We start from the raw sequence: 15985 nt of genomic DNA, 5'->3' as shown, positions 1-15985 counted from the left end.
AAACACCACCACTTATTCCTGCCTATTTATTGCTATGGGGAAGCTCAGAGTTCACAAAGGTCTAATATGCAGAGTCTACAAAGAACTTACACAAATGTACAGGAAACAAAAAAAAACCCTTAAAAAGTTGGGTAAGGACATGAAAAGACACTTTTCAAAAAAAATCATACATGTGGTCAACAAACATGAGAAAAGCTCAACATCAAAACAAAATCACAATGAAATACAATTTCATGCCAGTCAGAATGGTAATTATTAAAAAGTCAATAATCAACAGATGCTGGTAAGGTTGTGGACAAAAAGGAATGCTTTTACACTGTTGGTGGGAGTGTAAATTAGTTCAACTATTGTGGAAGACAATGTGGTGATTTCTCAAAGTTCTAGAGGCAGAAATATCATTTGACCCAGCAATTGCATTACTGTATACATCCCAAGTAATATAAATCATTCTATTACAAAGATACCTGCATATGTATGGTCATTGTAGCACTATTCACAATAGCAAAGACATGGAATCAACCCAAATGTCCATCAGTGATACACTGAATAAAGAAAATGTGGTACATATATGCCATGGAATACTATGCAGCCATAAAAAGGAATTAGATCATGCTCTTTCCAGAAACATGGATGGAGCTGGAAGCCATTATCCTCAGCAAACTAACACAGGAACAGAAAATCAAAGACAGCATGTTCTCACTTATAAGGGGGAGCTGAATGATGAGAACACCTGGACAGGTGGTGGGTAAACGACACACACTGGGGCCCGTCAGGGAGGATGCCAGGGGGAGGGACAGCATCAGGAAGAATAGCGAATGCATGCTGGGCTTAATATCTGGGTGAGGGGATGATTTGTGCAGCAAAATACCACGGCACACATTTATCTGTGTAACAAACCTGCACATCCTGCACATGTACCCCTGAGCTTACAGTAAAAATTGAAGGAAAAAACAAAACAAAACAAAACAAAAACCAAACAAAGCAAACCAAAAAGAAACATATTCCTAGTACCTGGCATGCAGTACTTAGAAGCTAAGAGGTACTAAATAAATAGTTATAATTTTTGTTTCTTCATGATGCAATCTAAGCCATCTTGTTTTCTATTTCCTTAATTTCTCTTTTACCTTATAAGCCCTTTCCTCTTGTTTATTTTATCATGTTTCAAACTTATTAGGTTTAATATTTAATCAATTTATTTTTCAATCCTAAAAAAATTCTAATGAAAGCATATAACGTAAAATAAAATTTCCGCACATTCCTTAACAGCTGAACTTCATGTAATTATTTCTGACTCTGAATTTTAGATTCCTTTTGAATGAGTTTGGGATATGGTTTGTCTGGCTCTTCTCAGGGTACTGTCTCTTTGTATGGTTATTGTCTCAATTTCCACATACCCATAGACACACATGCATCATGCACATGTACATCAAATTCTCACATGTATGTAAATTTACATATTATTTTACTATTTACTGCAAAAGGATCAGGTTCTATAAGTAGTTCTGCATATTGAAATCTTCCCTAAATAACTTACAAAAAAGTATTTTGTTGTCAGTAAACACCAAGCCACTTCATTAAAAATACATAGCTCAATTTATTTGCTGGAATTCCATTGTTGGGCGAGGGCTTTCCTTTGTATTAACGTGTCTGAGTCTATCTTGCTTTTCCTTTTTCCTTAGCAAACTTGTAATTGTATCTTTAAGGTATTTACATTAGCAATGTGATACTTACTCAAAGAGACGATTTTATATTTTGACGACACGATGTCTTGTAGAAAATTTGCACTAATATTTCACCACACCAAATGGTTATGAATATGAATGTCCATTTACATACTTCATTGATGGAATGGAGTGTCATCTACTCTCTTAGATAAAAAATAATATGTAATTGGCCATTTGTATTTCTTTTTCTATATGCTATACCTCATGCTCTTTGCTTGTTTCTTAATTTATTTATGTGTTTCTAATTAATTTTTATCCATTTTTGCAAACTAGCAATGCAACCCTATCTCTGTAATATTATTTAAAAATGTTTTTCCGGCCGGGCGCGGTGGCTCAAGCCTGTAATCCCAGCACTTTGGGAGGCCGAGACGGGCGGATCACGAGGTCAGGAGATCGAGACCATCCTGGCTAACACAGTGAAACCCCGTCTCTACTAAAAAAATACAAAAACTAGCCGGGCGAGGTGGCGGGCGCCTCTAGTCCCAGCTACTCGGGAGGCTGAGGCAGGAGAATGGCGTGAACCCGGGAGGCGGAGCTTGCAGTGAGCTGAGATCCGGCCACTGCACTCCAGTCCGGGCGACAGAGCTAGACTCCGCCTCAAAAAAAAAAAAAAAAAAAAAAAAATGTTTTTCCAATCTAGCTCTTACATTTAGGTCTTTGATCCACTTTAAGTTAACATGGTGCAACCATTACTTATTTTTAATCTAGTTGATTTCTCATTGACTGACGGTGATAATGTACATTTTGCTACTGTTTCCTGTTATTATTAAGTTATTCTTGCACTTCTGGAACTTTTGATTTATGAATTGTATTGACTACATTTTCTGATGTTTATATATTTATGACAGTTATACACATTATGGAATGAATCTTTTTTGCTATAAAGTGAAACATTTTGTTTAGTTTACACAAATTAAGGTATGATATTAATATTATAACTATCTAAAATTTGTTAATATTTGTCTGGAAAGTCTCTTTCCAGTATTTATTTTCCTCAGCCACTTGAGTTTATTTTTTCTCAGTCACCTGTTCTATTCATGTCTTTTATAGCAAATAGGTGCATTTTACTTTTGTTGTTTAGATTTCTTTTTTCAAATATCTGTTACTCCATTAGGTAAGAATATTTAATAATTTTTTATTGTTGTTGCTTATATCAGGTTATAATTCTATTCCTGTAAAAGACAACTATGTGAGGTGATGAATATGTTAATTAGCTTAATTGTGGTAAACATTTCCACGATGTATGTATATATCAAAACATCATATTTTATGCCATAAATACATACAATTTCTGTCAACTATATCTCAATAAAACTGCAAAAATATTTTAACAAAAATTAAAACTCATTATTTGGTTAATATACTTATGACTTTAAATCATATAGTTAAACATGTTTATTGGTTATCCACCTTCATCTTAAGAGGAAGGATTAATGTTTCATCGTTGTGGGAGAGGTTTGCTCTGACTTTGCTGTCAATGTGATGGGGAACTGGCATGGGACTTGGATCACTCCTAGGTACTTACTTACAATAACAAGCAGAAGTAAACTTAAAATTAAGTCAAAACTGGAGAACACAGAATCTGGATTTCCTTCCCAGTATTCATTCCACCTCCCTTATTTCCTTACACCTTCTGCCTTCCTAACAGAGCTCTGTTTTGTACAACTATATACCTTTGCTCCACACAGCAATATGACCCTGGGGATGCTGTCTCTGAACTCAGGCACTGACCTTCTTATTCTATCTATGTCAGTCAGCAAATGCTATCACTTCTGATGGTAGCTATTAGTCTAATAGTGAGTAGGGAGATATGTCACCTCAATCTCATTGAAAGGAAGGAATAATATTCCATAGTTGAGTTGTGGGAGTGGTTTGCTATGACTTCAATGTCAAATGTGAAGGTTGACAAGGTACATGATTTAGATCACTTCTAGGTGCTGACATGAAAATAAGCAGAGGGTAAGTCAATGCTGACAATCATAGAACAAAGTCAAAAAGGTCTCGGGTCTTTGATGACATTATTGAGGTACAGATTGCTCGCTGTGTGGAGGCTTCACTAACTGAAATTGTAGCTATGTAAGACAATGAGTATCACAATTGTTTAATCCAGCTTAGGTAAGACTTTGTGAAAGTCAATACAAGTCTATTAGCATTGAATTATATTTTATTACATTATGCCTTTACCTTTACCTCTCCATTTGTATTTATACATTATCAAATGTAAAACTTCAAATTTCAGTATATTTCTTATTTCTCATAATTGTTTAACATACCTTTTCTTCCACATGGACTTGATGTGTATTCCTTGACTTTCTGCTGAGATTCCCCTTTTCATTCGGCTAATGAAGTTGTTTCCTTGAGTGATTTTTTTTTAATATGAAGAAATGCTTACAATTGCTGTACTCCTGAGATTTTATGCCACCTTTATATTTGAACAGATATTTATCAGAAAATGTCTGTTTTCATCAGCACTGGATATTCATTCATTCACTGTCGTGTGGAGCGTCTTTGGGCTTCAAAGTTTCTTCAAATACAGCAACATCCCTCAAACAGGCGCCACTTGAATTCTCATCCTCTTTCCTCTGTTCCAGTGGGACCTCCCATTTTCTGAAAGAAGAAGGAAATGTGCACGAAAGTTCCATTGGTGCTTATGTTAAGTAAGAGCTGACAGGTTAAGGATGTTCACCAGGAATCCTCAGCATGCCTCTTTTTCTGCTTCCCACTTGCCTTAGTTACTTTCTCATTAATTTTCAGTGTGGCTATATTTCTCTTTATCATTGAGGATAATGAGCTCTGGGTGTTAATGGTCATTCTGTTTTTCATCTCCTGCTGTCTTCTATGCAGGGAATTCCCAATATATCAAAGATTAGCATTTTATTTATTATTATTTTTTACAATGGGGCTTCTTCTTCCATTAAAATTCCAGTTTGTTCTCCTAGGGCTGCCCTTTGCATGGTTTTTCAAGAAAGAAATTACCAGTCAAGTTTCCAGGATTTGTGTATTCTACATTTTAGGTTTTTTAATGAAAAAATTATATAGTGCTGTGTTGAGCTGTAAGAAGTAGTGCTTTGTCAGTCTCAGAAAATCTCAGAAAACTATTTTATTTACTTATTAACAAATTATCTTTTAACCTTGATTCTTTTTAAAAATCCTTTTTAACCTTTTATTTTGAAATCAGTTTACATTTGCAATAAACGCAAAAATTGTTCAAAGAGCTCCTTTATAGTCTTCATTCAATTGTTAACATTTCTGAATCATCTGAGAGTAAGTTGCAGATGTGATGTTCCTTATTACTTCACAGGTCAGCATGTACTTCCTAAAGACAAGGACACTCCCTGTATAACCGCAGCTCAATCTCAACTCAGGAAAATAACACTGATGTTTTGGAATCTATCTAATCTATAAAATCTGTTGAAATTATAGTGATTATGCCATTAATGTCATTTACAGATTGGAATTCCACTCAAGATCACCTGTTGCACTTAGTTGTCTCCTCTCTTTAGTCTCTTTCAATCTGGAACAATCTTTCATAATTTTGACATTTTTGAAAAGTACAAGTCAGTTATTTGGACTTTCCCTCAATCTGCGTTTGTCTGATGTTTCCTCATGACTTATACATTTATGCATAAGAAGTGATGTGGTATTCTTCTCAGTATATTATATCAGGAGAAAACACAAGGTTAATTTTCCCTGTTACTGGTTTTTATTTAGGTAAAATGTAACCAATTGATTTAAAGAGCATCTCCCAGGTATTGTAGTTTGCAAAGTTAATTTAAAAGTATATTGTTTATTAATTAATAATGTATTGATGAATATTAATTTAGTATATTTAGGGATATACTTTGAGACTATGTTAATATCCTGTTTCTCCTCAAACTTTTACCTACCAATTTTAGGATCCATTGATGATTCTTGGTCAATAATGATGGTGATGATTGTCAAATGGTCATTTCCTTTTTAAAAATTATTTTTAGCTTTCTCAATGTATAATTGACACATAGGAATTGTATATATTTAAGGTATACAACTTGATGTTTGATATATGTACAAATCATGAAATGATCACCATAACCAGGCTAAATAACAATATCAGAATTTTGTAGAGACACAAATGCTTTTTAAAATAACTAAGCTAACTCTGTAGGAAAAGATGCAAAATATCTGCAGTCATGCTAAAGAGCACGCAGTAGATTCTGGTAGAAATGTTTTGTTCATTTTCTCTAAAAAATTTGTGTGAATACTCAGCTGAAATGGCTGAGAAATAGTAATTGTTCTTATCTTTTCTGGATTTATTTCTTTTTATGTTTTTCAAGAAAGGGGAAATCTTAAATACATCATGAATCCATTTTTTTATACTGGTTTTTTTAGGATTATCTACGTCCTCATTTTTATTTTATATCACTAATGCCACAGTAACTTTGAAACAGAAACAAAATAACCAAGCACCACATATAATTTATCTAAAGTTTTTAGATAATCATATACATAATAACTAAATTTTAGTGCTTAATATTTATTAGATACTATGTTTAGTAATTTGCCTCTATTATGTCTTATAGTCTTCACGAAACCTCTATAACTTGCAGGTATCAGTGTTTCTACTCCTATCATGCAGAACAAGGACTAGCAGGTTGGGAGTTTGTCTATGGAACGCAAAGACAGTTTAATGGGAGAGTAATGATTTAACATTAAGACCACGTGATTAAGCCCAAACAAACAAAAAGCAAGAGCTGGGTGTACTTTAAAGGAGAGTATATAAACATAGTGATTATCAGTAAATGAATAAAAATCCTTGTTCCTACTAGCATTTTATATAGGTATAAATAATGTGTTTGCCTCAGGTGAGAATAGGTTAAGAGATCCAAAAGTCTTCCTGTGGAACTGAGGGTGGCCCATGGGACTTTAGGAAGGGGGAGTGCATATGACTTGGCAAGGTTGAGAGGATTTTTTTCTTCCCATCACCAAAACCAAATATATGTTTTTCTTGGGGATCAGCCTAGGGGAAGGAACAAGCTTCTGACACTAATGAGATTTTGTGTGAGTCTGGGAGAAGATGGAAATCAGCCCATGCATGGCATTCTGGGAAAACTTGAAGGTTGTATGGAAAAATGAGCACATCTAAAAGATGCTTGGAAGCTCCCAAAGGAAGGAAGCATCTGTGTTTGGGTGAAGCTAATGGATTATGCAGCTCAGGCTTCTGCCCCACTATGTATTCTATACCCACAACATTTAATATTTGTGTTAATAATTTTTTAGGTTAATTAAACTTCTTAATGTAATGTTATATAAATTTATTCTATAAATCAGATGTTTTAAAGAATACGAATTTTAAAGTGGTGAAAATATACTACACATTATTAATTCACAAAACTAATTACCTGGACAAATTCATGTAAATGAATGTATTCAGCTGAGTGTTATGTAACTATTAGTAAAAAGTACTTAACTGCTGCCTCTGTAAATGCCCCAGACCCCTACTTGAAATTCAGCTATTACCAGTTCATTTTAAAAGGGTCTGTCTCCTTCTAATATGTTTGGAATATGCTGGCTGCCTGCATTACTTATGCATCCAGGAAAGCATATGCTTCTGTACTTAGACGTTGCATTAACCATGTTTCATGCTTCTGCAAACTTGATGCTTTAATATCTGCCCTGCAGCATATACTGGACATTCCTTGTTTTGAACAACTTGTTACTATGTCTGAGTCACCCACCCTTGGCCTCTTTCCACCTCATCACCCCCCCTCCGACCTCACTTAATGGAGTCCTCCTGCTGGGGGTGCCCTTTTCAAATATAAGTCAAATAATCCAGAACCTATACACCAACCACTTCATTTATCTAGCTCTCACTGGGCCACTATCTTCCTGCCCTGATTACCCCAAGGGTGGGTACCAGGCAACTAACGACAGCCACCGTGCCCTGGAGCCTGTTGAAATTATTCCAGCTAGCCATTCCTAAACCTGCTTCCTCAGCCCCTCCAGTTACTTCTTGCAGAAACCACAAAACAAGCTCTTGCTCATAGTTACTTGCTCTCCTTCTACCTTCTCCAGACTGGCTTTGGTGCTTCCCATGTGCCCTATACTCCCTCCCAGTCCCCCACCTTGGTGGCATGCCATGTCCTCCTGGGACCTGTGAGTAACAAACTGTCTTTTCAATAGGAGTGCTTCTTGATCTGTTGTCTTTAAGATACCTCACATTTTCTCTAAATGCACTATATTTTAAAAGAGCTATGTAATAGTTTTTCCTCTAGGCTCTCAGTCATTTTTTATTTATTTTTGCATTTTCTGTCTCATTCACATTTTTCTGATGAATTGCGGTGAAGGGTAGGACATGAAAACTCCATTTTTGGGAAAAGTTCACATTTTGAGTTGAAATTTTCTTTTAGAGAATTGTAGGATTACATGAACTTGTGAGGAATAATACAGTAACATCCGTGAACCCAATATCCGGTTTCCCTCAAGGCTAACACTTGAAAAACTACAGTACACGATCACAAACAGCATATTGACTTTCATACAATCCCCAATCTTACTTTCTTTTTGTAAAAATGTAGTTGTTGATCATTACCCTAGATAAAACCAGATATCCCAGTATAGAAGACAGGGCACTACCTGTGAAAACATCTACCTCCTTCCCCTCTCTTCTCATGATAATTTTTATAGCAGATCAGATATATTTGTATTTAACATTTTTAGGTTTAGTATCTTGACCAACATACATTGCTGCAATTATAGCAACTCACACTATTAGTATAAAATCATTGTTGTATGATTACAAGAGAACGTGCTTAGCGAAACCGTCACTTGGACATTTATGTTTTACCCTCTAGATTATAAGGTCTTCACCTTCCTGAATATTCAGTATATGATGTTATCAAAGCAATTTTGGAATCTTTATCCCAGTAGTAAAAATATGATGTCAGATATTTACACACTACTTTATCTTTGCTAGGTGTCATCCAGCAAGGTTTATGTGTAACAATTTACTGTTATACATAAACCTCTTATTGACTTTCCGCAAGGCCCTACATGAATTAGTTACTCTTGACTTTCCACAAATACCTACATGAGTTAGTTACTATTATTTTTCAAACTTTGCAGGTAAGTAAATTGAAGTAGACAGACATTAATTAAATGTTTCCAAGGTTACGCTATTATAGTTAGTACATAAAGAACCAGGATTTGAATGCAGGCAGTTTGGTTCCAGTGTCTGTGTTTATAACAGTTATTCTAAATTGCGTTTCCCATCATAGGGAAGATTTTCATACTGTGACCCTGAACTAACTACTCTTCTTTGCTTACATTTAACTAATTAGTCCCTTCAACAATCCTAGAAGACGTGTATTTTATTATTATTACTGTTATTATCTTCATTTTATAGATGGGGAAAGTGAGGCACAGAGAAGTTAAGTAATTGGGTTATAGCCATATAGCTGGCAAATGATACAGCAAGGATTTGAATATGTTTATTGTTTCTAGACTTCCTATGCCTAACCACTGTTACAAATTAGTGCTACCATATCAGAGAGTGCCTAGCAGGCATGACTTTGGTATGAAAGCCTTTACTATAAATTTGAATGATTAGAGATCCTTAACTTGATTTCCTTTAGTCACCAGATAACAAGATAATACTAAGTTAGTTGTTCATTTTATTTGCATAGAATCTATTAAGAATCGATATTAGCTTACATTTCATATCGCTTTCATTAATGAATAAGAGAGACTTGAACAATGCAGTTCTTCTGCATAGCCTTATTCTGAAACAAACTTTGTAATAGAAGATTATTTCCATCTAGTAAGTCCTTCTTATGGGGTTATGTATATGGAAATCTAATGGTTACAGAAAAATCTTTGGTTATAATCTTTAGAGGTATAATCCTAGCATTTGTTTTGAGTTTAACTGACAGCATGCAAGATTCCTCATCTTGTAGGGTGGAGTTTAGAGGAAGCTTCACGTCTAACAGAGGAGACTGAGACATACTGCTTTCTTGGTCTATGCAGTTGGTTATGTAACTGTTCACAATTAGCCTTACAGGATTAAATGGTGAATACGTGAATTGAACTAGTACATAGAAAGACTAAATTTTCCAAACTAGATTCAGTCATATTTTAAGTTAATGTATTGACATTGACTGGAGACCAATTTCAACTTTAGATATGTGTCCCCACTTTCTCAATTTGTGACTTTTTAGGAAGTGTTTTGAGATCTTGAGTACATATTTGATTGAATCTGAACACAGTGCTGCCCATGTTGCCTGGAATTTCAGGAGGAGAGGGAGAAGAAAACTGATAATAATTTTGTAACCCAACCTATACTCAGAATTTAACATTCAAAACAAATTTCTCAGCCAGATGTGGTGGCTCACAGCTGTAATCCCAGCACTTTGGGAGACTGAGGTGGGTGGATCACTTGAGGCCAGGAGTTTAAGACCAGCACGGCCAACATGGCAAAAACCTGTCTCTACTAAAAATATGAAAATTGGCCGGCATGGTTGTGCATGCCTATAGTCTCAGCTACTGGGGAGGGTGAGGCAGGATACTTGCTTAAACTCCGGAGGCGGAGGCTGCAGTGAGTCAAGATCATGCTCCTGTACTCCAGCCTGGGTGAAAGTGTGAGACTCTGTTTCAAAAACAACAATAACAACAACAACAACAACAGCAATAACAACAAATTTCTATCTCCATAGGGACTTTGTTATCCGTACTGTATCCTTATGTTTTGCTTCTTTTCTTATTCATCTACTCATGCCACAGTTGACATATTTGGTGACATGGATTTAGGAAAATGGAAAGAATCTCTACCTTAGTAAATTTTTTTCCTCTTTGGCTTGGTGTCAGCTATAACAATATTAGTAAAAATGCAAACATGAAAGCTTAAAATTCCTCATGTTATCAGTTTTTGAAGAATGTTTACTGAAAATGAGTTTTTCTTTGTTTTGTATGAAATTGACATAGGACTGTCCACACTGATAATGCAATACTTCCAGAATCTGTGATAATTGCCTTATTTTCTATACTGAATGACAAATAAAAAGCCATGTGAGTGATTTTTTTTCCTTGAGAGTTTCTGAATATCCATTTTCAAATACACTAAAAGTAGAAATGGAATATGTATGATTTTACTGAGCTGAAAACAAATGTATTTTTTTTTGGCAGTCTGATGTACTTATAATGATACTCAAAAGCTGGATCAAAGGTTACTTTTTAAATACTATCTTTGAACAGATTTGAATGTTAGCATTGTTTGATGTAAAGGAAATAGTATCTCTGGTAGAAGCAAATGAAGGTTGGTAGCTAACATTTTTTGCTCTTCAAAGTAAATAAGTATCCTGGGAAATAATTCTGTTCCTAGAATGCTATAAAAATCAGATGGAGCCAGGTTTCAGGTGGTTACTTCCTCTGAGTCCAATCTATAATCTCTTTATAGTTGCCTAGTTTTGCTATTTGTGTTTTTAGCCCTCTTTTGGCTTTGATAGAAAAATCATCAATAAAATCTAATCTATGCATCAAAAGCTAGACCTACTCATAGTGTGGCTTACAGTTTTTACTCCTCATCCAAAGACAGTTCCCTACAAATCTGAATAGTGTATGTTTAATTTAGCAATTGATAGCAATTTAATTGAAATGTTTTCTTAGACACATTGTTTGTCCAAAGATTTTATATTACATCTATACTGCAAATTTTACACTTTAATTCTCATTTATATACCATATTTATGCCAATAAAATTATTTTTCAATTAGATGCTTAATGTGTTCTATTCATTTTCATTTAAATTAAGAAAATAAAAGAACCATCTACTCAGAAATTTTCTAGCTGCTACACTAGACTTCTATATGCCAGGCATATCTTTTGAAGTTAATGAGCTCCTACATATTAGTAGTTAGTTAAATTTTTTTCATGGCTAGAATATTTTGCATAGCGCTGAAAATGCCATTAAGCCGCTTAGTGCTTTAAATGGAGTCATCCTAATGGATGCCTTTCAAAATATTAAAACAATTTCTCTGCTTTTATAAAAGCCTGGGTGGGAGAGCACAATTGAATGAATTGTTCCAGTAGTTTTAAAAGTCGTTGAACATGGATCATTTTAGCAGACAGGACAGCTTGAACTGATGTAAAATAAATTCCTGTTACTTGAAGACAAGATGTTTGGTAAGTATGAGAGAAATCCTTTGTCCTAGATAAAAAGAAAGCTGTATCTACCATTGAAAGTATGCTTTCCATTTAGTTTATTTCAAAAAGGGATAAATGGATTTAAATAGCCCAAAGTATTGAATACTTTTAGAGAATACTGCAGAGATCATGCTGATCTAATTAGCAAAATTGCATGCTTTTTATATGCTAGTTTCCTTTTTATTAGCCAATTGGAAATAATATATTATCAAAGGGGAACCCACTTTTCTTTTTTATGTAGTACTCGTGCCCTATGTTCACTGGTTCTACTATCACAATTCTGTAGTAGGGTTTTTGAATATGGACGAGTCCCTTAATTCTTTGCTCCGGTTCACTTCTCTGGATAAGGGAGACAGCACCCCACCCTACAATTTAGTAAATTACTACTCTGAGAGACTGAATGCCACCCTAGAGCATTAAACCTCAAAGACTTAATGCATTTTCCAAGAACTAACTGAGAGTTATTTGCACACTGGAACCTTCAGGCAAGCTGAGAAAAAGATAACTAACAAAAGTGTTCATAAAGCACTTAATACTGTAAAGTATCAGGATACTTTTATGCAGCGTTGAATGATACACTCAGCATCTGGGGTAATTTTATTTAAACAGCAATTTCTAAACAGTTATCTAAACCCATTTCATTTTGACCCCTTGTTTTGGGACACTGCTCAGTACTTTCTATGAACCATCTGTGTCGTGAGCTCTGCAGGTCCACTGCAAGTCATGCTGATCAGATTTAACTGGTCCCTGGTGATCAGATTTAACTGGCTTTGCTTACTTTTTTTTTCCTCCAGACAAGTCCATTTCAAAATTTCCATAGTTAACTGTACTAAAACTTCTCTTACTGTCTTCCTAAATAACGCTTCTCGGAAAATGAGCTCATTACCTGCATTACTGAGCTTATAGACATTAGGGATAACCTATTTCAAGTATCCTTTTTTCTTATAAAACTATTTGTAGATTCTCACACAGCCTTTCTTTGTTTCTCTCTTTAAAGTATTCTGACTTCTTTTAAAGACAAACTCCTCTTATCTTGGCTATACCTGCTTTGGTCTTCATTAAGTCTTTACTCCACCGAATATCCACTTTAAACAAAATTGGACATTCTTTACAATGTCTCTCTTATGAATTTTTCTCTTCTGAGTATAATACTCTTATCAAACCATTCCTCAAATTACATTTAATCATTCTGACTATTCTTGTTAATGCACTATTAAAGTTGCTGTCTCCACTATGTCACCAGTAAATAAACAGGTAAACAATCAATATGGAAGTTGAATATCAGGTTTTAGATACATACATAATCCCAGTAGTGACTTAATTTAATCCATAGATGCCATTCTTCTCATTTAAATCACATTAAGCTAAGACAAATTCCCATTATTGGATCTTATTAGTCAGAAGTTGTTGAATAGATAAACAAATGAATCAATGTAAAATAAACAGGGCTTAATGTCATAAGATCTGATCTTGTGTCAGGACCACATCAAGAGAGAAACTTTTGGTGAATGTTCAGAGTCAGAGGAAGGTAGGTGCAGAGAGAATTTGGTTTTTGTTTTTTGTTGTTGTGGTTTTTGTTTTTTTGGTTTTGGTTAATCATATTTTGTGATGTAACTTGCTTATAATAATGTAGCAGAGAAACTGGGTAGATTCATTTATCTATCATTGCAAAAATTTTCATAGGTCTCCCAGCAGACCTAGGCTAGACCTATCCTTGTACAAGGTGCTACTTGGAAGAGAATCTGGGATCATGTATCAAGGAACCTATAGTTCAGATACAATTTTCAGAACAACTTTGCCTCAAATGCAAACAGATTCTTGGAAAGTCTGTCCTCTATTCCTCCTAATTTTAGGTAGCAGAAATCCAAGGGCAGAAAGAGGAACTCCAAGACTCATCCATTTTGGTAGACTGATTACAAAAAATAGCCCCAAACCTTTACCTCTTCTTCTATCTAAACCTCTTTCCATATGGCCTTGCAGCTACACTAATCAAGAGGTAGAATCCATTACCCCACTCTGAATTGGTGATTTCTTTGACCAATAGTATTTGGCAGAAGTGATGATGTACTTATTATGGACTAGCCTTGAGATGCCTTGCACATTTTTGTTCATTCTCAAAATCCTGCCACTGCCATGTGAACAACTCCAGCTGGCCAGTGCCATTCTTGCCTAGCCTGTAGACTATAAAGTTGGTGGGTGATTCTTATATTCAATGAATGTATTTATGAGGCTCAGTGGTATTATCTCTAAAATTGCCTTACTAACGATCTCAAAAATTTCTCTGGTCATTAAGTGAGAAAATAAGTATAAGCATCAGCCACTTAGTGGCTGTTATAATAGTTTTTATTTTCTATTTCACCTCTGAATATTTTACTTTTCTAGTTTGTTATTCAGTTCTGCCAAACTCAGAAAGATGTATATTGAATTTTATTGCCTGGATCTGGGCTGAGTCCTGAGATTTCAGGGGTAAATAATATAAAAAACTCATGGGTAAGAATCTTACCATCTTTAACACAAACTATTAATGAGGCCACTATATTAGCTACATCACCAGTGATCTCTCAGTTTTATTGCCAACTATATTCTCTATATTGTCATTAAGTTATTTTATTTAATAACATAATTCACCCTATTCTTTCTCTAATAATAATAATAATAATATAATAATAATAATAATGTAACCAAAAATACAACATGGATATCTTCTTTGTTCCATATTTCCAGAGGTTAGTCTCCAAATTTCTTAGAGCACACAAGGTCTTTCCCAATTTTCTAAACTGTTCTCTACCTTCTTTGAACTTTGGGTCTTTATCAGTAAAACAAACATAAAATCTTCTCCTTATGTTTGATAATTAAATGTTATAAAACATAATTCAGTTGAGTGTCTTCCATAAGTGTTCAATAAATGGTAGCTATTTATACTGATTCTATTTTAATATTATTATATTTATGTAGTTACTTATTTTACCATCACTGATGTTTGTACACTTTGGCCACTTTTATCTCTATTATATGTTAACAGTGCCTCACTTTTCCCATAAAAGTGAACTTGCCATAATATTGACAAATTAGGCTATTTATTTTTAAAGTATTTTCACATGATATTTCTTCTGAATTCTTTTTCCCATCCTCCTTTTGTGTTATGATTTTTATTCACCTTCAAGTCAGTTCAAATATTATTTCTTCCAATATGAGAAGAGTTTCTCATTCTGGAGGCAGAGCTAGATATTCTAATACTAAAACTCCACAGTGTTTTCCCTTCTATCTCTATAATGTCGTTTAAGAAGTTCTACTGCAATTTATTTATGTTCATATATTAGTTTGTGTATATTTTAAGTGTATATACTTTTTCTCAATAATGTTATTTTCCCATTTTTTACAACATAATATTTGTTCAACAAATATTGTAAGAATAATTAAGAACACTTGAGAATTATTCCATAAAATGCACCAATATTCCCTACTAGTATTTAATTTCTTAAACATTTTGCAACTTCTTCCTAATTGCACATTGCATTTTCACAACTCTCTTACTCTTTCTTAGGTCTCCTCCATGTTAAGGAGAAATATGCTCATTAAATAATTTCAAGATTCTACAATATTTCTGCTTTCTCATTGTTCAAACAAAAAGCACAGTCCAGTTAGGAATAATTTTATTTACATTTTAAGAGCTTAAAGTGACACATTCAATTTGTTTCTTTTTTTTTTTTTTTTTTTGAGACGGAGTCTCGCTCCTGCCTCAGGCTCCCGAGTAGCTGGGACTACAGGCGCCCGCCACCTCGCCCGGCTAGTTTTTTGTATTTTTTGGTAGAGACGGGGTTTCACCATGTTAGCCAGGATGGTCTCGATCTCCTGACCTCGTGATCCACCCGTCTCGGCCTCCCAAAGTGCTGGGATTACAGGCTTGAGCCACCGCGCCCGGCCAATTTGTTTCTTTAAAATAATTATTGTCTTTTTTGTTAATGGGAAAGAATTTATTGCTATAATTATAAAACTTCCATATTTTTAATGAAAAGTATAAACAAGTATGTTTATATAAGTGGAGAATTTTACTGAGATAAATATCTGCTTTGATTTTGAGAGTGTTT

The sequence above is a fragment of the Trachypithecus francoisi genome, unplaced genomic scaffold (genome assembly GCF_009764315.1).
Source record: "Trachypithecus francoisi isolate TF-2019V2 unplaced genomic scaffold, Tfra_2.0 Lachesis_group9, whole genome shotgun sequence".
NCBI classification, from domain to species: domain Eukaryota; kingdom Metazoa; phylum Chordata; class Mammalia; order Primates; family Cercopithecidae; genus Trachypithecus; species Trachypithecus francoisi.
Note: the sequence above shows the minus strand (reverse complement) of the source record.